We start from the raw sequence: 23,305 nt of genomic DNA, 5'->3' as shown, positions 1-23,305 counted from the left end.
TCCCGCCATGATTCTGAGGCCTCCCCAGCCATGTGGAAATGTAAGTCCAATTAAAGCTCTTTTTCTTCCCAGACTCTGGTATGTTTTTGTCAGCAGCATGAAAACAGACTAATACACTCTCATTTTGGAGTCAGACACATGCTCTCACTCACATATGCTGGTTGCTGACTTGTGACGGAAGATTCTCTATTGTACCCTCTGGGGACAATACATCTCCAGTTGTCTGCTGGGAGGATGAACATACAAAAAATCCACAACACTCAGCACAGAGTGTGGATTTAATCCCATTAGTCTGAATGGGACTAATGTCCTTATAAAAGGGACCCCGGGGAGCTCTCTCACCCTCTTTCTGCCCCCTGAGGATACAATGAGAAGCTGGCAGTCTACAACCAGAAAAAAAGTCCCTCACCATAACCCTACCATGTTGGCACCTTGGTGTCGGACCAACCTCCGGAATTGTGAGAAATAAATTTCTGTTGTGAATTAGTCATCCTGTTTATGGTACACATTGTTATAGATGGCCGAACTCACACAGAGATGGAATCCCAGGAGGGTCTCTAATTTGCTAAGCTGGTCATCAAGTGGGATGTTGCAAGTTAGAAACAGGAAGAGCTGACATTTTGTACATCTAAAAGAAGATAGTGGACAGGCCCATTGTGTCGACTTTGTCCGCCTTGGCAAACTGGAGACGGAAACTCAATTCACCTTTGCCAGCCACGGGAGCACCGGGAGGACCTCCAGAGGTTAGGTCAACTTCGTGGTAACTTTAGATCCTGAAACCACACAGGATTTTTCTTGTCCTCCCTGTGAGCTCTCTTCTGCCTACCAAACCGAACAGGACAGGAAACCGCCTTTCTTTCCCGTCAGAAAAGGGAAAGAACCCAAGTGAACAGCCGGTTACCCCTACGTGTCCTTCCGGGCCTGGGCGTCTCGGGAGCTCAGGCTGACCCGAGACCTAACTCCTGGCGAGTGGGACCAGCAGGAGCCTGGAAGAGCGCGCGCACCGGGGTGGAGGTTGGGCGCCGGGGGTCGAGAACCGCAGTCAAACCCTCTTCTTCCCGGCGCACCGCGCACCTGCCCCCGGGGATGCCGAAGGAAGTGTCCCCTAAAGCTTCTCTGCAACCGAAAGAGGCCTGAAGCTCCAGGACCCGCGAGAGGAGCCTGGTTGAGCGAAACCAGCCCGCTGCCTGGCTGGCACTGGTCAACAGGCTCGGAAGAGGCCGATTTGGAGGACAGAACGGAAGATCTAAAGGTTTCCAATCTCATGATGTGGAGATGTGAAAAGCCTCCGATCCTAAGGTCCTACTGTGCCGGGGAGTCAGGGTGTCTCGAGCTGGATCGAGCCCTGAGCCTTCACCTGGAGAGTTCTCTGCACAAGTTCAGAGAGCAGGGCAACCCGCAGCAATGGTTCTCAAGAGGGGGCAACTTCGCCCTTACACGCCTCTCCCATCCTCGCTGGGACACTAGGCCACGACTGGGGGAAGCGGGGAGGGAGAATGTTAACCCCCTGGCATGTATCTAGTCAGCGGAGGGACGGATGCTGCTAAACACCTCACAATCCACAGCGGGAGGGCCCCTCCCCCGCCCCGAAGTAGCCATTCGGCAGAGGTGGAGAAACTCGCGTGTAGATCAATGCCCACGCACTTGGCCGGTGGAAAATCACGAATTGGTGACCAATTGGATCTCGGATCTGAGGATAAAACTCCAGCGTCAGAGGGAACTCTGGAAGTTTTGTCCGGAGCAAACGCAAGGGTGGCGTTGCCTTCGCCTAAGATGGGAAAATGGCAGGTGTCACAGGTTGCAGGGGAAGGTCGGAGACCAGCTGAGGGCCCCGGAGCCTTCCTGGAAAGAGTTTCCCATCCAGCCCGTCACGGTTTCCGCATCCGCCTGATTCCTTATGATGTTGAGGGTGCCGGGGTCTGGGTCCTTTATGATGCAGAGGGTGCCCCCGTCTCACCCCCGGCGCCTCCCGGCTCCCGCCGCCTCCTGGCAATCTGGTGCGTGGCTCCGGACCTGGCGACCGGCGACCGTCTGGTCACTTACTGCCGCCTCGCAAAGGCGCATCTCTAGTTCAGTGGTGAGCTGCTGCCGGGTCGCTGCAACTCGCTGCAGGACTTGGGACTCCTGGCCTTGGTGTCCCTCTCGGAGCCCTCGGTGCGTCGCCTGCAGGCTCTCTTTTTTGAAGAAAGCAGGGAGGGAAGAGCCTTGTGAGACGACTCCTGGAGCAAAGAGAGACACTCGTAAGGCCCTAGTCCTCCCAGAGCACAGGGAACCCGTGGCTTCAGAGCAAAGAAGGAAGAGCAAGCAACCCCTCCGTCTGTCCCTGGTGGTCTAGTGGCTAGGATTCGGCGCTTTCACCGCCGCGGCCCGGGTTCGATTCCCGGCCAGGGAATCGTTTTGCACTGGCCGCCCTCCCACAGGAATCTTCCTTTACTACACGGTCAGCCCCAAGGGCTGGATGCAGAGCCCTCTGCGCAACGAGGGGCAAACCCGGGCGAAGAAGCACCTCTCATGGCACACCGCTCCTATTTATCTCCGTGTCCGTCATCCGCAGAAGCGGCTTTAGAGAGCGACTGAGCGTCTCGCTCAGGTGTACACAGCCTTGCAGAGATGCCAGCCCCCGTGGAGCTGCACCCAATAAGCCCACTTTCTTGGCCGTAGCCGCCCTGGAGGCGCCTATCGGGCTGGGCTGCGAATAACTGAGAGAGAGGCCAAGCCAAGTCGTGGCGTTTGTGCAAGCCCTGGACACGGGCACCGGCCAGTCAGCGGAGCCTCCTCGCCTCCGTTCGCAGCTAACGTGCTCCTTAGGCCTTGGGAAGAGGCGACCGGAGGCGATGCCCGAGAGTTGGGAGGTGGGTGAGAGGAGGGTGAGGTCCTGGAGTGAGGTCCCGTTTGCTGATTGAGCGGTAGAGGGAGGCGATGTTCGCTGACCCAACAAAGACAGCAGGTGGAGTAGGCACAAATGGAAAACTGTTGCCGGTGCCCTAAGCAGAAGGCAGGTGTAGAAATCAGCACTAGGACGTCGAAGCAATGGTAAAACAGTCAAATCCCACAATGTCTACACTCTACCAAGAACTTGCGCACTCTCCCCCTTTTCCATTCAGTGCTCCCAAGAGGGGTTCGGAGAACCCCGCGTCCACTGTAAGCTCAGCGGGGAGCGGGAGTCAGGGAAGTGAAGTGCACAGACTGGGCAGAGGCGGCGGGCAGAACCGCGGGGGTGAGAGGGCGCGGTGGCCGCGGGCCGGGAGCCGCTGCTGAAAGGCGGCCTGGGTTGTCGTGTGGGGTGACTGTCGGTGGAATCTTTGGCGGAGAGTCGTTTGGAAGAATGGCGAGGGGCGGCAGTGGGGAGGGTGGTGACCCTGCGCGTCCGGCCCGGGCGAGGGGCCTGTGCTGCCCGGCAGGGCATGGGCTCATTCCCACTTACCTGGCAGGGGAGAGACCGTGGTCACGAAGGGGGTTCTCCCAGAGTGAAGCTTCATCGCGCTCTCGAGTTGCTGATCCTGTGATTTCCTCAATGTGGGAAACGGTGTTTGTGCTAGAAGAGGGCTGCGCTCTTTACCTAACATAACGGGATTCAAGACTGACTGCCTCACGCCCACCCTAAAACGTTTACGTGGCTTCCTTATCTTTTTCTTTTTCTTTTTTTCCTGTCCTAAAGTCGCCTCATCCTCACACCCCCTATTTTTTTCTTCCACACTCGAGTCTGTCTCTCTCATTAAAAGCTCCACCAAATATTTGAAATATCTCAACCAGAAAGACTGCAATACATTATTTTATTCGTGGAAGCTACAGACCAGCTAGGTTGAGAGTTGCTTGATATTTTCTGCTCAACGGTGAGGCATAGGGCACTTGGAAGGTTTCTCTTTGGGCAGTTGTTTGTGTACTGTTGGGTTTCCTTCTTTTCCCCAGACAGTATGGCGCTGTGGGGCCAGCGGTAAACCCTGCTTTCTGGCTGCAGATAAAGGCCGCAGCTGGTGCAGGAATTAAAAGCAAACCAAAAGACACGTGGGTTCGCCCCAGTGGGTCCAAGATAGAGTCTGACTGTAGCCGGATTCGGATTGGAACAGAGGTTGCTGCAGGTACAACGCAGAGTATTAACCACTATAGAATCCCAATGCGCCCCACACTTACTGCTCGTCGTTTCGCTTCCCCACCCCTCTTTTATTTATTTACATATTTTTTTGAGAGACAGAATTTCGCTTTGTTGCCCAGGCGGAGGGCAGTGGCGCCATCTTGGCTCCGCCTCTCAGGTTCAAGCGATTGTCCTGCCTCAGCCTCCCGAGTAACTGGCACTACAAGCATGCGCCACGACGCCCAGCTAATTCTTGTATTTTTCGTAGAGACGGGCTTTCGCCATGTTGGCCCGGCTGGTCTCGAACTCCTGACTTGAAGTGAGTGATCCACCCACTTCGGCCTCCCAAAGTGCTGGGATTACAGGCGTGAGCCACCGCGCCTGGTTCCCCGATATTTTTTTTTTTTTTTTAATGTAAAAACATTATGCGATTTTTACTTCTTTATTTTTGGGCAGCTACAGTGTCTTGTGATTTTCTCACGTGTTCTCCCCGTTTACCCCTCTCCATTCTGGTACATGTCCCATCTTCTCTGCATCCAGCCTGTGCCGTCTGCCCGGGCATCCTGGGCTGTCCCATTGTCTCGTCCTGGTCTCCCCTACTTCTGCCTCCTCCTCTTCACTTTTTCCCTTTTGACTCCCCTGCCTCTTTCTCGCTCCAGCCCCACCGACCCCATCTATTGAAGCCGAGTTGAGTGAGGGGAGAGCAAGCGGAGCAGATGATTGCCTGAAGGCGGCGCAAAAAAAACAAACCAAAACCAAAACAGAAAGAGCTATTATGAGAGCCGTCGGGGCCTTCAGCTTCCCCTGGGCCCTGCCAGGCTCAGGCTTGGGTCGCAGATCCAGGTATTTTCAGAGGCACTGGCTTCTGAAGGAGGCGAGGGTTAACTCAGGGTGAAGGCCATTCGGCCGCCCTTCTGGCTTCAGAGGGACACAATGCGCGCGTTTCTAACGTGCAGCAACACGAGTAGTCGTCTCAGCCTTTCCCGTTTTCTGAAGCTTTGTTGTCTGCACACTTTTCCTGCCTAGAGCGAACGGCAACCCTTCAAGTTCAGTGATTGCTTAATCTATGTTGAGATGAAGTCACCCAGTTGAGGTTGTCTCTGTGGCGCAATCGGTGAGCGCGTTCGGCTGTTAACCGAGAGGTTGGTGGTTCGAGCCCACCCAGGGACGTGATTTTAAATGTTGGTAATTGTGGCCAACAGGCGGTGGCTCACGCCTGTTAATCCCAACACTTTGAGAGGCCGACTTAGGGGAAGCCTCACTTGAACTCGGAAGTTCAAGACCAGTGAGAATCCCATCTCATTAAAAAATAATAAATTGCAGGTGTTTCTCCTCAGGCCCATCACCCTATTTAAAGGTGAAAGACTGTTCCATTGTGTCTTGTGCATCCCATGAGGACACAAAGCAGAAGGTTCCCCTCCGAGCCTCCTAGAAAATAAGACCCCTCCAGAACAAACTAGGTTGTATGTATTGGAACCTGAAAGTACATGAAGAGAGAAACTTCAAATATTCCGCCTTCCTTTCCACAAAAATTAACCCATCACAGTCTCCTTCAAGTGGTACCATACCTCTTCACATTACTCCTCTCCCTGCCTTTATGCTATTGTCATGCATTTTACTTTACACATGTTCTAAACCTTCCAATCCATCTTTATTCCTTTGTTTAAAGAGTCAGATGTATTTTTGGTTTTGATTTGTTTGTTTGTTTGCTTGTTGTTGTTTGTAAGATAAGTCTTGCGCTATCAGACAGGCTGGAGTGCAGTGGCACAATCTTGGCTCACTGCAACCTCTGCTTCCCGGGTTCAAACGATTCTCCTGACTCAGACTCCTGAGTAGCAGAGATTACAGGCGTGGGCCACCACACCCGACTAATTTTTATATTTTTAGTAGAGAAGGGGGTTCACCATATTGGCCAGGCTGGTCTCGAACTCCTGACCTGAAGTGATCCCCGCCCGCCTCGGCCTCCCAAAGTGGTGGGATTACAGGCATGAGCCACCACGTCCGGCTAAACAGTCAGATATTAAAATTGTATATTTGCTTATGTAGATGTCATTTCTAGTGTTTTTTTTGTTTCCATCCAGATTTTCTTGCCGTATCAGTTTCCTTCTGTCTGGAGGACTCCTTTAACTTGCTTATTAGATGTCTTAAACTTGCACTATCATTCACTGATGCCCTGTTCATTTAAAAAAAAAAAAAATTGTTTGCTGGGAGCAGTGGCTCACGCCTGTAATCCCAACACTTTGGGAGGCCGAGGAGGGTGGATCACGAGGTCAGGAGATTGAGACCATCCTAACTAACACAGTGAAACCCTGTCTCTACTAAAAATACAAAAAATTAGCTGGGCACGGTGGCTGGCGCCTGTAGTCTCAGCTACTCCGGATGCTGAGGCAGGAGAATGGCGTGAACCCTGGAGGCGGAGCTTGCAGTGAGCTGAGATGGCGCCACTGCACTCCAGCCTGGGCGACAGGGCAAGACTCCATCTCAAAAAAGAAAAAATTGTTTCCATGAGTTGATGAGTTGTATTTTAGATGTTTCAATAATTCGTGGCTTTGTGTTTCTTAATCTTTTTTTCTGCAGTGTCTAATCTGCTATTAATTGCATCCAGTCAATTTATTATCTCAGATGTTATAGTTTTTAATCTCTAAAGTTTGATTCCGGCCATTTTTATATGTTCGATACCTCTGCTTAATTCTTTGGACCCATAAAATATTGTCATAATAACTGTTTTAAAGTCCTCTGTGTTCTTTTTTTTTTTTTTAGGACAGAGTCTCGCTATTCTTGCCCAGGCTGGAGTGCAATGGTGCGATCTCAGCTCACCACCACATCTGCCTCCCCAGCTCAAGCAATTCTTGTGCCTCTGCCTCCCGAGTAGCTGGGATTACAGGCATGCACCACCATGCCTGGCTAATTTTTGTGTTTTTACTGGAGAAAGGGTTTCATCATGCTGACCAGGCTGGTCTCGAACTCCTGACCTCAGGTGATCCACCTGCCTCAGCATCCCAAAGTGCTGAGATTACAGGCGTGAGCCACCGTGCCTGGCTGTCCGCTCTGTCAATTCTAACATCATGTTAGGTCTGGTTCAATTTTGATTAACTGATTATATCCCCTCTTTATGGGTCATCGTTTCCTGGCTCTTTGCATACTTGGTATTCTTTAATTGGATACTGGACATTGTGAATTTACCTTCGTGCATACTAGCTTCTTGCATGCCACCAGGAAGTTATATTTTATAATTCCTGTAAATTGTCTTGAATTTTTTCTGGGGTGCACTTAAGTGACCTGTAAACAGTTGGATCCTTTTGGATCTTGCTTTTATGAACTTTTACGTGGTTTAGCAGTAGTGCTCAGTCCAAGGCTGATTATATCCCATTACGAAAGCATTATGAATTATGAATTCATAATTCCAGTCTGGCTGGTGTGAACAGATACTGTTTTCTGCACCGTGTGAGTACCAGACACAATTCCAGGATTTTCTTGGATATTTCTTTCCCTGGCACTAGTCAGCTACTCTTTTCACAATCATGCACTAACTAGTGCTCTGCAGAATACTCTGGTGGCAGAACCTGTACATATGTCCCGATTCTCTCTCTGCTCAGCTCTCTTCTCACTGTATCTTTGTCCTATGAACTATGTCTTGCTCTCCCCGGACACTTAGCTTCCCTTCCTCAATTCAGGGAGTCTGCCACCGATCCTTTTCTTTGTGCCTAGCCTGGAAACAATTGTGCACCAGGCTGTCATTCCCTTCCATTCCGGATTGAACTCCAGAAAAATGAGAGTGTTCAGTGTAACTGAAAACAGTTGGGCCATTGCATTCAGTTCAAACCAGTTGATTTGCATGTCTGTAACGGAGTCTGGAAAATGAACCCTAGGCCTAATGTGAATGGTGAACAAAATCAGATCTAGAAGTAGTGAATGTATCGTAAGCTAAGCAGAATTTTTTAAACTAGCAGGATTAGTGATTCAGGTGGAATTTCTTCCTCTTCCCTAGGTTCAGTTTCTGGCCAAAGCATGTAGTGTGGCTTGTTTTGTTTTGGTTTGGTTTGTTTTCTCACTGTCAGCATAACCTCATTTGTTGCATCTGCTGGAGTCTTTGTTACTACTTGGTGAGTCTTGTCTACATAGAGATTCAGCAGCCAGGAGCAGGGCCACTGTGAGCTGAGGAAATGTGGGAAAGAAAAATTCCACTGGGTATTTTTTTTTTTTTTTTTTTTTTTTTTTGAGATGGAGTCTCGGTCTGTCGCCCAGGCTGGAGTGCAGTGGCGCGATCTGGGCTCACTGCAAACTCTGCTTCCCAGGTTCACACCATTCTCCTTCTTCAGCCTCCCCAGCAGCTGGGACTACAGGCGCCCACCACCTCGACCTGCTAATTGTTTTGTATTTTTCAGTAGAGACAGGGTTTCACTGTGTTAGCCAGGATGGTCTCGATCTCCTGACCTTGTGATCTGCCCATCTCGGCCTCCCAAAGTGCTGGGATTACAGGCTTGAGCCACTGCGCCCGGCCGGCTTTTTTTTTTTTTTTTTTTTTTTTTTAGAGGGGTCTCACTCTGTCCCTCAGGCTGAAGTGCAGTGGTGTGATCTCGGCTCACTGCAACGTCAGCTCACTGCAATCCCCACCTCCCAGGTTCAAGTGATTCTCCTGCCTCAGCCTTCCCAGTAGCTGAGATTACAGGCACCCGCCACCATGCCCAGCTAATTGTTGTATTTTTAGTAGACACAGGGTTTCACCACGTTGGCCAGGCTGGTCTTGAACTCCTGACCTCAGGCGATCCACCCACCTCCGCCTCCCAAAGTTCTGGGATTACAGGCATGAGCCACCGTACCCAGCCCCAGTGGCATTTTTGGAATAAAAGATGGTAATACATTGTCTCCTCATCAACGTGTCTGCCTTGCGTGCAGGGTTGCGATACTGGAGGAATTAGTGCTTGGCCTGAAGTGAAGCAGCAACCCCTCCAGCCCACTCCACTCACCTTCCAGAGTGGGAGGTAAGTTCCAGTGTGTTTCTATGGGTTTATAACCTTTAGAACTAGTAACCTTTTCACATTAGTCTGTATTCCTGGTGGATCCATGAAGTCTTGGCAAAAAAAATCATAAAGTCACGGTTGATCCATGACATTTGTGCTGGGCCTTAGGCAGAAACTGAACCTCCAGGAAGACGTGTATATCTGAAGTGAGCTGCTAGAAAGCTGAAAGGAGAGCCCTTGGACCTTTGACCTGGGTAAAGGGAAAGTCCCTGAGGATTCAGATGCCTTGGTCTGCAGCTACAGCAGTGCTGGCCACTCAGTGGTTCCAAGCAGCATTCTGGCACCCAAGTGCCTAAGCGCTCCCTCCAGAGAATAGAAGGCAAAGCAAGCCCTGGATGCAGTGACCCCAAACCTGTCAAGGAGAATAGAAGGCAAGAGCAGGAGAAAAGGGTGAGAAAGTGGGTGAGAGCCTTCCAGGACCTGTACACCACAGGAATTGTGTCTATTACAACTGTTGGTTCCTGAAGCCTCTGGAGGGTGGTTTGGGCAATTACAGTTTTCTGAGAAAGATTATTTGGGGGTAGGGAACAGTATGCATTGTTAATATAAAAATATTTGAGACAGAGTCTGGCTGTGTCACCCAGGCCGGAGTGCAGTGGTGTGATCTCAGCTCACCACAACTTCTCTCTCCTGGGTTCAAGTGATTCTCCTGCCTCAGCCTCTGGAGTAGCTGCGATTACAGGCACACACCACCATGCCTGGCTAATTTTTGTATTTTTAGTAAAGACAGTGTTTCATCATGTTGACCAGGCTGGTCTCAAATTCTTGACCTCAAATGATCTGCCCACCTCCATCTCCCAAAATGCTGAGATTACAGGCATGAGCTGCAGAGCCCGGCCAAAAAATATTACTTTTCTGGGGCACAGTGGCTCACACTTGTAATCCCAGTTATTTGTGAGGCTGAAGTGGGTGGATCACCTGAGGTATGGAGTTCGAGACCAGCCTGAATAACATGGTGAAACTCCCATCTCTCCTAAAAATACAAAAATTAGCCGAGCATGTTGGTGCACACCTGTAATCACTGCACTCCAGCCTGGGCAACAGCGAGATACCATCTCAAAGAAAAAAAAATTCAATCTATCTATCTATCTATCTATCTATCTATCTATCCATCCATCCATCCATCCATCCATCTATCCTTAATTGGTGTGAATATGGAATATTGACTCCACACCCTTGGCTTGAGGTCCAGAGCAGCTTCAGGTTGGTTTTCTGAGGCAAATCAACCTGTTCCACAGCCCTGCTCTGAGATGGAGGGCAGCCAAGCAGGACCCCCAGGAAGTAACTCCTGAGCTTTCAGAGATGTAATCACTTGTTCACTGTCAGCCCATGGAGAAATTCAGGCGTTAGAAGAGAATGAAGAGAACATTGTGAGATTTCCTGATCTAAAACTCTACATTGCTGTGTTACCCTCAACCTCCCCTGCTGAAATGATGGCCCGCTGACAAATATGCCCTTCCCTCCTCACCACTCTGACTAGCAGGACCAAGGTGTGGTTTGCTGGGAGCAGATTTGTTGATTAGTAATGGCATTCCTTTCATGTTTCTTTAGAATCACCTACGTATTTCCAGCCTTCAGAACAGCCAAGGTGTTGCTGCCCGATTTCAAACCGGGGACCTTTGACACGTGAAGCGAACACGTACTCACTACACTACACAAACCCTCCCAGTTCCCGGCACAAGACGTATTCCTGAAAATGTTAACGTCTGCTGTTTTTAACTACTAGAGTTTCCAATATAAGAAATGCGACTGCTTGTCAAAATTTGAGTGAAAAAGACACCAGGAAACACAGGCAGACAGGCTGAACCCTCATTTATGGTTCCACGCCTAACCCAAAGCCAAGACCCTAGGGACCCCCAGTCTGGCTTCGGGATCCTGCATCTTATACAGGCTTTCCAGGAACTGAGTGCCCGTGTGTGAGATTCTCATGGCTGACTCTCTCTGGCTCCCAGAAGCTTCAGGAGCTGGTGGGTTTTGAGCGTCGGTGCCCTGAGTGCCCCGTGCTGCACAGGAGTGTTACTTTCATAACACTTTGCTACCTGAACTTACATCTTCTCTGCAGGAGGTGGGAATTTGAAAGGAAAAGTAACTGGGGTTTTGCTAGACTTAGAAAACCTGGCCGGGCGCGGTGGCTCAAGCCTGTAATCCCAGCACTTTGGGAGGCCGAGACGGGTGGATCACGAGGTCAGGAGATCGAGACCATCCTGGCTAACACGGTGAAACCCCCGTCTCTACTAAAAATACAAAAACTAGCCGGGCGAGGTGGCGGGCGCCTGTAGTCCCAGCTACTCGGGAGGCTGAGGCAGGAGAATGGCGTAAACCCGGGAGGCGGAGCTTGCAGTGAGCTGAGATCTGGCCACTGCACTCCAGTCCGGGCGACAGAGCGAGACTCCGCCTCAAAAAAAAAAAAAAAAAAAAAAAACCTTCTGGGTGTAGTAGAGATCCTTGTTAGACGTGGGGACAATGGCAAGCATCCCAAAGGATTCCCCACTAGGGTGTCTTTAAAGCAATTGGAGCAAATTCAAATTAGATGGCTCAAAGAAAAGAAAACACATTTTCTTGGGAAAACAAGAAATTTGGCCTGAAACTGGTTCTTTACATTATAGTACTATTTTACAATTGGACTTATTCAGTAAAAAGGAAGGAAAGTGCGGAGAATTTCCTTATGTACAGGCTTTTATGGACCCCTATCAGGATTCTGATGTAAGAGTCATCTGCAGGATGTGTCTGGCTCATGTTACTTCCAACTGTAGGATGTGTCTGGCTCATGTCACGCACCAAGAAACTGCGTGGGATATCCCCGATGCTCACTTCCTAGCGGCACCCCCTGGAAGACCCATGCCCTCCCCAGGGTCTTCTCAGTCCCCTAGTTCTGAGAGGGGTCCTGCCAGTTCTCCAGTGCAGGATTCCACCCCTCCACCCCAGTGTCATCAGGAACCCCTCCCTTTTATTCAGCTAGCTCCAGCTTATACCCCCCACTGCTCAAGGGAAGTAAGCCCAACCAGTACCACCAGGAGTGGAACTCTCTATCAGCCCCTGAAATCGAATCTGTGTCCATTGTGGGAGGTAGCTAGCAGAGACAGGGGAACAATCACAGTGTATGTGCCGTTTCCTATGTCCAAATTGGCTTTATTCAAGGAGAAATTTGGCTGGTTTTTGAAGGCTCCAGGGAAGTTTACAGAGGAGTTTGTTAGGTTGATCGTGTCCTTTGATTTAACTTGACACAACTTTCACATATTATTATCCACTTGCTGTACTATAGAGGAGAAGCGAAGGATTCTGGGTACTAGCCTGTGACTGTACAGAGAGAGTAGCTGCTCATATCCAAGGCCATGCCATTTATGTAGGAGGGGATGCACTTCCACATAGAGACCCTCAGTGGGATTATCAAAAGGGTTCCCAAGAACTTGAATGTAGAAATCACATGCTAACTTGTTTAATAGAAAGTATGAAAAGGTGTGTGATTAAGCCAGGTAATAATGACAAGGATAGAGAAGTAACTCAGTGGAAGGATGAAACTCCATTCTGTTTTAGGGCTGCTTGGTTGAGGCACTCAGGAAATATACTAACGTAGACCTAGACACCCCGGAAGGGCGGGCTCTTCTGGGCATGCATTTTATTACTCAATCTACCCTTGACATTAGGAGGAAGTTACAAAAGGCAGGAATAGGATCCCAAACCCCAGGAGCCAACTCTTAAACGTGGCCTTTGGAGTTTACAACAATAGGGACAGGGCAGAGGAAGAGGAAGAGGAGAAAACTCAAAGAAATAGCCAAACATTGCAATTGTTAGCAGCTGCTTTCAGCCTCCTACTGCTTCTGAGCTACCCATCCTGGGAAAGTGGTGCAAGAGTGGCTTTGGGATGCCCAGACAAAAGCCAGCTGGTAAGCCCTTGGGCCGGAATCACTGTGCCTTCTGTCAGCAAGAGGGCCACTGCAGGAAAGACTGCCTCAGGCTCCAAAGGGAGTCTGAGCTCCCTGGACCCCTGTTGGCTAAGAGAACAGAGGACTGACAGGGCCCAAGGTCCCCAAAGCTTCCACCAGACACCTTACCACATCTACAGAAGAGCCTCAGGTAACTCTTGACATGGTGGGTAAAACTATTGAGTTATTGGATATGGGAACCACCTTCTCAGTTCTGATCTAGTCCTTGTGGCCACTGTCTTCCCGCTCCTGTACTGTAACGAGGATAGATGACCAGCTGAAAGCTAGGAGATTCACCCATTCCTTTAGTTGCACTGTGGGAAACCATATGTTTTCCCACAGATTTTTGCTTCTTCTTGAGTGCCTTCTTCCTTTACTGAGAAGAGACTTACTTTCCCAATAACAGGCTCAGTTCAATTTGTAGCACCTCAAGGGAAGGCCACAGGGCTTCCACAGACATGGAATGAGATGGGAAATGAAGAATGCCGATCACTAAAGGGGTAGTCAGGGGCCTCTCATCAAGATCCCTGCCTTTCACCATTCTTTTACCAACTTCATCTCCTCATTGGGGAACATGAGGCAACTTTAAGAGTTCTTAAGGTTTCAAACAAAGCAGGGCCAAGTGCTAAGCAAACTCCACAGGGATGCCTCCCACATGAAGATATGGGAAGTATAAGGCAGGTTGACAGGAGGCGGGAAAACACTGAAGGTCTCTGAGTAGGGCTTTTCTAGCATTAGGAAAGGTGTGAGCACCTCCTTGAGCTGACTTATAGGTACTAGGGAGTATCTTCCTCTCTATGAAATATCTCTCCTGTATGTCTTTTGTTGTTGTTTGACAGAGTATCATTCTGTCACCCAGGCTGGAGTGCAGAGGCACCATCTTGGCTCACTGCAACCTCCGTCTCCCAGGTTCAAAGGATTCTCATGCCTCAGCCTCCTGAGTAGCTGAGACTACACGCATGCACCACCATGCTAGGCTAATTTTTGCATTTTTAGTAGAGATGGGGTTTCCCCATGTTGGCCAGGCTGGTCTCGAACTCCTGACCTCAAGTGATCCACCTACCTAGGCCCCAAAGTGCTGGGATTATAGGTGTGAGCCATCGTGCCTGGCCCTGAACATCCTTTACAGATGGGAAAGACCTTCTTCTGCACCTTATGGTGAAATTCGAAAGAGAAATAAGGATGAATTTGTCAGAGGATGGTATGAGTAATAAAAGCCACATACTTATACCCATCACTGACTAAATGACAAGCCTAATATGGCTTATATTACTACAAAAGCTCAGTGAGTGAATTAATATAGTCTCCTCCTATTGCCTAGAAGAGTGTGTAAGGCATATAGTCCCCTAACAATCCAAATTTTTGCCCCAAAGTCAAACATTCAAGTAAGGGAGAGGATATATAGGTCAAGGTTTTAATGTATACAAATACCAGTGAGGCTACCAACCCAAAGGCTCTTATATACCTGGAGAAGCTCCAATGGCCAGCGTGGAGTTCTTCTGGGAAAAGAGCATGCTGGTGGCATTGCTGTTAGATTCAGCCTTTTCTCCAGCAGATAGCCTTGTTGTTTGTGTAGATTGAATTACAACATTGAGACTAAACTAACAAAGATCTTAAAAATACTTTAGTGCTGCACAAAGATTGAGAACCCTGGCTATTTGCAAAAGGTTGCCAAGATCAGAGTCTTGTCTCTATAGAAATCCCCTGATATTCTCGTAGTCAGATGGAACCTTATGGGAAAGCAAGCACCTGAGGGGAGATGGAGACCGGAGCTTCAAACCCAGGAACCATTACAATTGCACCTTCAAACATACGGACAAGCCTGCCAACATTCTTGGGATGGCTAGAACAGCCTGGGAAAACTGTTCTGGAACTATAATTATCAAGAATATTTCAGGAAGGCTGGGTGCGGTGGCTCACGTCTTTAATAGTATGAAAAAGATAGCCGTTGACTAATAGCTGCTCTTATCCTGCCTAAAAAAATAAGAAAGCCAGCTTGAAAAGATGCGAATGTTTTTAAGTAACTTTATTGTATACCAAAACAAGTTAAAAGAATTTTAACACAAAATGCAAAAAACCCAGCACTCAATAAGTTACAATTCGCAATGTCTAACACCAAATCAAATAATGTTAAGAATGCAGAGAGATAGAAAACTATAATCCATGCTGAGACGGGGGAAAAAATCAATCTACTTAAACTGACGTAGAAAGGACACATCAGATGAGAATTAAAAAAAACATTAGAAAGGACACAGATGACAGAGTCTGTAGACAAGGACACTGAAACAAATATAACTATTTTCCTTGTATTAAAGAAGCTAGGCTGGGTGCAGTGGCTCATGCTTGTAATCCCAGCACTTTGGGAGTCCAAGGTGGGCGGGTCACCTGAGGCTAGGAGTTCAAGACCAGCCCGGCCAACGTGGTGAAACCCTGTCTCTATGAAAAATATGAAAATTAGCTGGCCATGGAGGCACACGCCTGTAATCCCAGCTACTCAGGAGGATCACTTGGGAGATGGGAGGGTCACTTGGGTCTAGGAGTTTGTTGCTGCAGTGAACCAAGATCATGCCACTGCACTCCATTCTGGATGACAAAGTGAGACCCTGTCTCAAAGAATAAAAACAAAATAAATAATAAAAGGATTTTGGTCAATGTCTTAATATACTTCTTGCTGTAAAGCAATGTTATACTGGTATCTTTTCCCCCACTGGGAAGGCATGTTAGTTTTTGTTTGTTTGTTTCTTTTTAGACAGGGTCTAGCTCTGCTGCTCAATCTGGAGTGCAATGGCGTGATTAGAGCTCACTGTAGCCTCAAACTCCCAGGCTCAAGGGATCCTCCTGCCTCAGCCTCCACCACACTCAGCTATTGTGTGTGTGTGTGTGTGTGTGTGTGTGTGTGTGTGTGTAGATGGAGTCTATGTTGCCCAGGCTGGTCTCAAACTCCTGGGCCCAAGTTATTCTCACACTTTGGCCTGCCAAAGTATTGGAATTACAGGTGTAAGCCACCACACCCACCCCTGGCTTTTCACTTAATTTGAGGACAAGTTTGATATTCATAACTCCTAACCCCACTCTCCTCTTCTATGTGTGGGTTGCTTTGTGTTATAATCTCTATGTAAATATTTTATCCTTGTCACTTATGATTTTCATTCTAACTCCACAGGTTTTCTTTCCAATTTGTCACAATCACTGAAATAATTTATGTGTATCTCTTTAAATACACATAGGGGCCACCTAATTTGGAATGACTGATCAAATGTTACTCTATGTTTGAAGCAGTTTTTATGGAACACTAATGATTTGCATTGAGCCAAAGCCATTGGCCTGAGGATATATTTTCAGACAGATCATAGTAAAAATCAATGTCATGAGTCTGTGGTTGTTGGTGGCGATCGACAGCATTCCTGTGCAAAGGGGTTTAGTTGGAGAGAAACTGAAGTTTTAAAGACAGGCATACATAGGCAGAAGAGAAGTGATCCCCAGATGTACCTCTTCACTTCCTATGTATCAATTCCTCTCTGGTTTTGTGAGACTGAGATAGGGAGACTCTTATGGAATATCTGTCCTTTCCCTTCAGCTGCCTGATCTTTCCTGGGCTCCTGGCTGGCCTACACATGTGTAACGATGGTCACCTCCACATTCATGACAAACAGAAGGAAGGAGACCAACAAACTGCATATTGTACATGGTAACCTGAAACTAGACTGTGTGATAGTATTAGTTTGTGAGTTATATCAGAAACTATATGATTTTAGTCCTTTTAAGTTGATTCAGGTTTATTTTAAGGGCTAGCATATGCTCTATCCTATAGAATGTCCTATGTATACTTGAAGTGTATTCTGTTTTTGTTGATATGTAATATGTAAATGAAACCTTATGGGTAGCAGCGCTCAGAGAGAATAAACCCTCAAAGTTTCTTTCAGACCTTTACAGGTGTCAGACTCTCAGTTAATCTTCCCTAGATCTGGGCAAGCAAATACTTGGCTGTGTCAATGCAAATTCCCTACAGATGCAAATCTCCCCACCAAAAGACAACTTTGCAGGGCTACTTCTGCAGCTGACTTTCTGAACAGACATCTCGAAATATGTCAAAGAAATGTATTTTGGGGGAAAATATTTTTAATTCCTTCACATCTACAGCCTGATGCACCTGCCGTTTCAACGCACCATTGTTGGTGGCAACTCCATTCTTCCCTACACTCAAGCCAGAAAAACAGATTCTCCTTGAGGTTAGTCTTTTTCTCACAGCACACATCCAATGTGTCAGAAAAATTATGTTTCCTGTTTGGTTAATTACAGACTTTGATCTGCTCAATCTTTCTCTTTCTTGGTCTCTGAATTTTGGCAAAGAAGTCTCCTGATACAGGCAGGATCGATTCGACTGAGGATTCTCAAAACCGTCAGACATTTCAGAGCCTTAATCTCGGGGTCGGGGTTTGGGCCGCCCTTGAACATTTTTTCGGGGCCTAGCCGTCAGAATCAGCCTGGCCAGGCCTGTCTTCAAGGCCCAGGGGCAGGGCCAGGTCCTCCCGACGCTTCTTGAAGCTCCTCCCGCCGGGTGGGCAGCCACCCTCCCCTTCCCTCTGACCTGCAGAGAAGCTTCAGGGGGCATTTATTCAATTTGTTAGGAGCCCACCAGGCGCAGGTGCGCGGTGACTCTGGTTCCCACCACACCCGCCGCCCTCCTTGGTTCTCTCGCTGTCTCAAGCGGGCAGTAATGTTCCGGGTGAGCTTGGGCTCCGAAGACACCCAGTCAGAGGGGGACCGGTAGGGAAGGGCACTGGCCCCTTAGGCCCTTCGCAATAGGGATCCGAAAAAGGTCTTGAAAGTGGATCAAAGGGAAAGAAGGAAATCCTAGGAGATGTCCTATCTGAAGGCACCATGAAGAGAAAGTCCGCCTCCTCTGGGCCGCGTCCTCATGACGCAGGTGAACCGAGTGCTGGTCTCCATTGGAGACCAAATCAGTGGACTTTGGCTTGACTCCTAGTGAAGAAGCCACTTTTGTCCTCCCCTGTTTAGCTCCTGATCCTGAAGCACTTGATTGTCTCTCCCGCGCTTTCGATGCATTTCAGGGATGCAACTGGGAAATTTGTTTTTAATGCACTTACTTGAAGAATATTTTAAAGTATTTTTGCAAAGAAAAACGTTTCCTTTTGCACTGAAGACATTCAGATGTGAGGAAAATCACCAGGCTGGGGAAAGCAAATGCTGTTGAGAATGTCTCACAAACACAAATTACGCGTCAGCAGGTAGGTTTGACCCTCAGGTTGGGCACATTTTAAGTGCACTGTTGGAACTTGAGATGAATCTAGGACATTCATGATTATTATTTTTAGTTTTTTAGTAAAATTTAATATTTTAAATTTAAATACACATTCTAAAAATTGTATAAGCAACACAGGCAACCGGCTTTATGCCATATTTACAAACATAGGAAAGAAAGATGATATTTTAAATGACAATGCTTCCGCTGGGCGCAGTGGCTCACGCCTGGCGGATCACGAGGTCAGATCGAGACCATCCTGGCTAACACGGTGAAACCCCGTCTCTACTAAAAATGCAAAAAAAGTAGCTGGGCGTAGTGCTGGGCGCCTGTAGTCCCAGCTACTCGGGAGGCTGAGGCAGGAGAAAGGCGTGAACCCGGGAGGCGGAGCTTGCAGTGAGCCGAGATCGCGCCATTGCACTCCAGCCTGGGCAACTGAGCGAGACTCCGTCTCAAAAAAAAAAATTTTTTTTGACATAATAAGTAAAAGTAATGATAATGAATCACAAAGCTTCTAGTGCATAAAGTAAAAATACGTAACGCTAGGATAAAGGCCAGAAAGGGAGATATAATGACACTTGAAAGCAGATTATGATAAATTAAAGATGTATCCCAGAAACCCTAAAGCAGCCTGTGAAATAAGAAAAGGGTTATACCGGCCGGGCGCGGTGGCTCAAGCCTGTAATCCCAGCACTTTGGGAGGCCGAGACGGGCGGATCACGAGGTCAGGAGATCGAGACCATCCTGGCTAATACGCTGAAACCCCGTCTCTACTAAAAATACAAAAACTAGCCGGGCGAGGTGGCTGGCGCCTGTAGTCCCAGCTACTCGGGAGGCTGAGGCAGGAGAATGGCGTAAACCCAGGAGGCAGAGCTTGCAGTGAGCTGAGATCTGGCCACTGCACTCCAGTCCGGGCGACAGAGCAAGACTCCGTCTCAAAAAAAAAAAAAAAAAAAAAAGAAAAGGGTTATACCTAATAAAGCAACAAAGGAAAGAATACGGAGTGAAAAAACTCTATGCAAACACTATGCTGGAACAAATACTCTCCAGGCCTCCACACTGCTGGCCAATGATAAGTGTACTTGTAGAATGATGACTGCAGCATTATTTGTAATCATCAAATAATAGGACCAAGGTAATTTTAAAGATACATGAAAAGGGTTTTATTTATTTAACAAACAGATAATTGAACAAACAACGGAAGCAAGTCCTTTGCCAAAAGAACACAGAGGGTCATGATGATGCTACTCCTCCAGGGACTTCAGGGTTCCCAGACGCCTAGTTTTCTGTCTAGTTCTTCTGGAAGATGTTATTCTCGGGGAGCAACAGGTCCTCGAGTTTGGGGCTCTTTCAGGCTCGCTCTCCATTTCCCGATTCTGCTACAATAAACAAACAAACAAAAGCAATTCTCACTTCCAGAAGATCCCGCCGGTGCCTCTGCACGAGCCTTTCAGGAGGTCTGGATGCCTGGTCCACCGCTCCCCGGCTTCTTTCCCAGCTTTTGCTTTTCCCTTCCCCTGCGCTCGCCCTGCCACCCCACGGCCCGACCACCGCCCAGCTGAGCCCCCGCGGTTCCACCGCGAAGAAGGTGCGCCGGAGGCCCTGCCAGTTGCCCGCCCTGCGGGGTGCAGAGAAATCAACGCTTTGTAAAAAGAACGTCCCCATGGAAAAAAATCTCTTCATTTCCACTCTCAGGGCTCTTCAAAGGACTAAAAGCTAAAGGCGACGATGAATTCATTGACAAGTCCTAGTCGTGCGCCCTGGCGAGTGCCAGACCCTGCTCCCCGCGAGGGGACCCACGAGCGACCCTCACCACCATCTCTGCCCTGGTGGAGCCCCCGTGCGGAACACAGGATCCGAAGATGGCAGCGAAAGCTCCTCAGCAGCCCGGAAAGCGACTGGGCAGGGTGGGCACAGGCTCCTTCACTGGGTGAAGGCGGCGCAAAGAACGGGAAGAACCATCCCGGGAGCCCACCGGGCGTTCATCTTCTCTTGGGCCCCCAGGCGGCTCGGGCTGGGTCGCCCACCGGGGAGTTTCCGGAAGCTCCTGAAGCAGGCGAGGGGCAGGGCGGGCGGAGGCCATTCGGCTGTTCCTCTGGCTCCAGAATCTCCTAAGGCGCAGGTGTCCAACGAGACCAGCGCGACTCACCGCTCTCATCTCTCTGGTTTTCCAAGGCCTTGCTCAGTCGTCCTGCCGGGCGGGCCCCGAGAATGGACGGAAAGCAGTAAGTTTAATGAGCGGCCATTCCTGCATCGCCCAGTAATTTTGGGAGCGGTTGTCTCTGTGGCGCAATCGGTTAGCGCGTTCGGCTGTTAACCGAAAGGTTGGTGGTTCGAGCCCACCCAGGGACGACCCCTGGAACTTTTAAAGCATTCACGCATTGGCAATCACTAGATAAATGGAGAGGATTTTATCTTCCCGGAGTCCCAAGCCACTCATTTATGACTGATCCATGTCAAGGCCCAGCCCACCTCCCCTACCAGATTCTTAACGGGGTATCTCCTGAAATGCCAGGTTTACACCGGTGTAACTAAGGAATCCTGAAACAGAGACCTAGGAACCCACTTCTGGTGTGATAAAATTCTAATTCAGTCCGTTATACGCTTAAATGAGCAATTTACATGCGTCCGTTTTTTCATATTTTAGTAGTAGGAGTCCAGTATTACCTCCAGGACGTGCCTGGATTTCCTGATGCTCTATCAATAACGTGACCAGTGGAATCATTCATCATGACAAGGATCCTCTCCATCATTTTTGAAAACAGTATTTTTCCTCAGTTTGTGCAGGATTTATTTAACCCTTTTCAAAATGTTTTTGTTAGCCAGGCATGGTGGCATGCACCTGTAGTCCCAGCTACTCGGGAGGCTGAGGCAGGAGAATCGTTTGAACTTGGGAGGTGGAGGCTGCAGTGAGCTGAGATGGCATCACTACACTCCAGCCTGGAGCGGACTCCAGAGTGAGACTCCATCTCAAAAAAAAAAAAAAAAAAAAAAAAAAAAGTGTTTTTGAGATGAGGTTGGTTTCATGGTTTTAGGATTACAAAGAATGCTGCAGTCACCATTCTTGTACACATATCTTTGGTCATTGTGGAAATGTCTACACCACACATCTTTCTATAGTGTAGAGACCTGGATGAGCCATTGCTACATTATAGTGCTTATAATTCTTCTAATTTGAGTCCATTCTGCAAATGTATCTTTCAGGGGAGCAGCACCAAATCATATCCCAATATGAATATTTATAAGAGGAACAATGCGCAGATGTGCATTTGAGCTTCCTGCCTCTCCGTGGGGCCCATGTTCATAAAATGGTGGCATTAGCAATCATCTGAGAGTGGAGTCAAAAGCTGAAGCAGAGGACATGAAAGCCCTCACTGTACATCCTCTGTAGTCTAGCCAGAATCATTCCTAGGTCGACGGTCTCTTAGGAGGGAATGCTGCTTGCTTGTTTTGTCAAAACCACGAAAGGGAGAGAAAGCATCAGGCTGTTGGTTGATAACAGTAGTGAAGCAAGTCTTTCCAAGGGCTTGGTTTGTTAACCCTTAGGAAAAACATCCTAATTCTTACCAGATGGTGCTGTGCATTTCCAGGCTCTTGGTGTCCCATAGAAAGAACTGCACGTGACACACACAAAGCAGCAAAGCAAAGCAAAAATTTACTAAGCACAGTAACACTCTCGGAGTAGGGAGAGTGGGTTGGCCTCTGGGAGATGAGATCCGTATGAGTTTGGTGTACTCTGTGTCGTTTTATATGTGGTTGTTTTTCTTCTCTTCACAGGGATGCCCAGTCGTTAGCCAGTGTTTGCCTTTTGATTGATAGGTGGGTTGCTTAGTTACTTTGGCCCTTGTGTGCTTGCACGTTGCCTCCATCCCATACTTTTAAGTACATGCATGATATGCAGTCCATATGCATGTGTTGTAATGAGCTAATTATCATATGGAGTCATGTTAAGGATACTTTTTTCTCAATGCCTAACTCTCAGGAGCTGCCCCTTTACTGGTTTGGAACTTGCTGGCCATGGGGTCCTTGCTTGCTGTTTTTTTTCTGGTTTGTTTGTTTGTTTTTTGAGACAGAGTCTTGCCCTGTTGCTCAGTCTGGAGTGCAGTGGCACAACCTCGGCTCACTGCAACCTCTGCCTCCCGGGTTCAAGCGATGCTCCTTGAACCCCAAGTAGCTGGGAGTACAGGAGTGCTCCACCATGCCCAGCTAATTTTTTGTATTTTTCGTAGAGACGGGATTTTGCCATGTTTTCCAGGCTGGTCTCAAACTCCTGACCTCAGGTGATCTGCCCTCCTTGGCCTCTCAAAGTGCTGGGATTAAAAGCGTGAGCCACCGTGCCCGGGCTTGCTTGCTTGCTTTAATCTTACTTTTTGTTTTGGCTGCTCAACTTCTGCCTTTTATCTTGCTTCTTGCTCTCCCACCCCATCACCTTGCTTCTGTTTCTGCTTTTACTCATTCTGCCTTTTATCCAACTTCCAATTCCCTCTGCTGTTCTCCTGCCTCATAATGGCAGTTAGTGAGGGAGGGGTTTTAAGGGGGCATGTGCGACCTCCTAGCCGGCCACAGCCAGAAACAGCTTTCAAGATTTCTCTGAGGTCCTGTCAGCAAAGAGGGAGTCCGTTCAGTTGGTTGTAGGGCCTAGGGCTTATTTTTATTTCTCAATCCTGACAAGGTAAGGCCAGATTAATGCAGATTCTCTGCAGGTGTAAATTTCCCCTACAAAAGACAGTTTTGCAGAGTTACTTCTGTTTGCTGGCTCTCTGACAGCCATCTTAAAATATGCCAAAGAAATACATTCTGGGGTAAAATATTTTGATTTTCTTCATTTATCTACAGCTTCACCATGCTGACAGCCTCCAGTCCAAGCATACCTGAAGCCTTTCTTTTTAAAAAGCTTTCCCACCCTTCTGACTGCCTTCAAGTCTGCGCCAAAACACAAGTCACAGTGACTGACTCCCTGCTATAGCAAGCTCGGAATAAATAGCCTTTGCTTTTTTCCATTTGGTTGGTCTTTGTTTATTTGCAG

At 48.3% G+C, this 23,305-nt stretch overlaps 1 long non-coding RNA gene, 3 other non-coding genes and 2 pseudogenes across 5 annotated transcripts; 5 read left to right on the top strand and 1 right to left on the bottom strand.

Annotated features, from left to right (window-relative positions):
• Positions 1 to 1,470: 1,470 nt before the first annotated feature.
• Positions 1,471 to 11,045, top strand: LOC117093265 (annotated as a pseudogene). Its single transcript, XR_004441080.1, has 3 exons — positions 1,471 to 2,852; positions 8,969 to 9,054; positions 10,645 to 11,045. The product of XR_004441080.1 is annotated as an uncharacterized LOC117093265 (transcript).
• Positions 2,321 to 2,392, top strand: TRNAE-UUC. The gene has a single exon. It is a non-coding gene; the product is annotated as a tRNA-Glu (tRNA).
• LOC117094107 lies at positions 3,417 to 3,557 on the top strand (annotated as a pseudogene).
• Positions 5,169 to 5,242, top strand: TRNAN-GUU. The gene has a single exon. It is a non-coding gene; the product is annotated as a tRNA-Asn (tRNA).
• An 8,370-nt stretch (positions 11,046 to 19,415) lies between the features above and the next one.
• On the bottom strand, positions 19,416 to 20,671 carry LOC117093277. Its single transcript, XR_004441081.1, has 2 exons — positions 20,093 to 20,671; positions 19,416 to 19,658 (listed from the first exon to the last, which is right to left on the bottom strand). It is a non-coding gene; the product is annotated as an uncharacterized LOC117093277 (long non-coding RNA).
• TRNAN-GUU lies at positions 20,558 to 20,631 on the top strand. Its single transcript has one exon. It is a non-coding gene; the product is annotated as a tRNA-Asn (tRNA).
• Positions 20,672 to 23,305: the final 2,634 nt, after the last annotated feature.

This window comes from Trachypithecus francoisi, unplaced genomic scaffold, assembly GCF_009764315.1.
Source record: "Trachypithecus francoisi isolate TF-2019V2 unplaced genomic scaffold, Tfra_2.0 Lachesis_group12, whole genome shotgun sequence".
Lineage (NCBI taxonomy): Eukaryota > Metazoa > Chordata > Mammalia > Primates > Cercopithecidae > Trachypithecus > Trachypithecus francoisi.
Note: the sequence above shows the minus strand (reverse complement) of the source record. Positions and strands in the feature narration are given on the sequence as shown.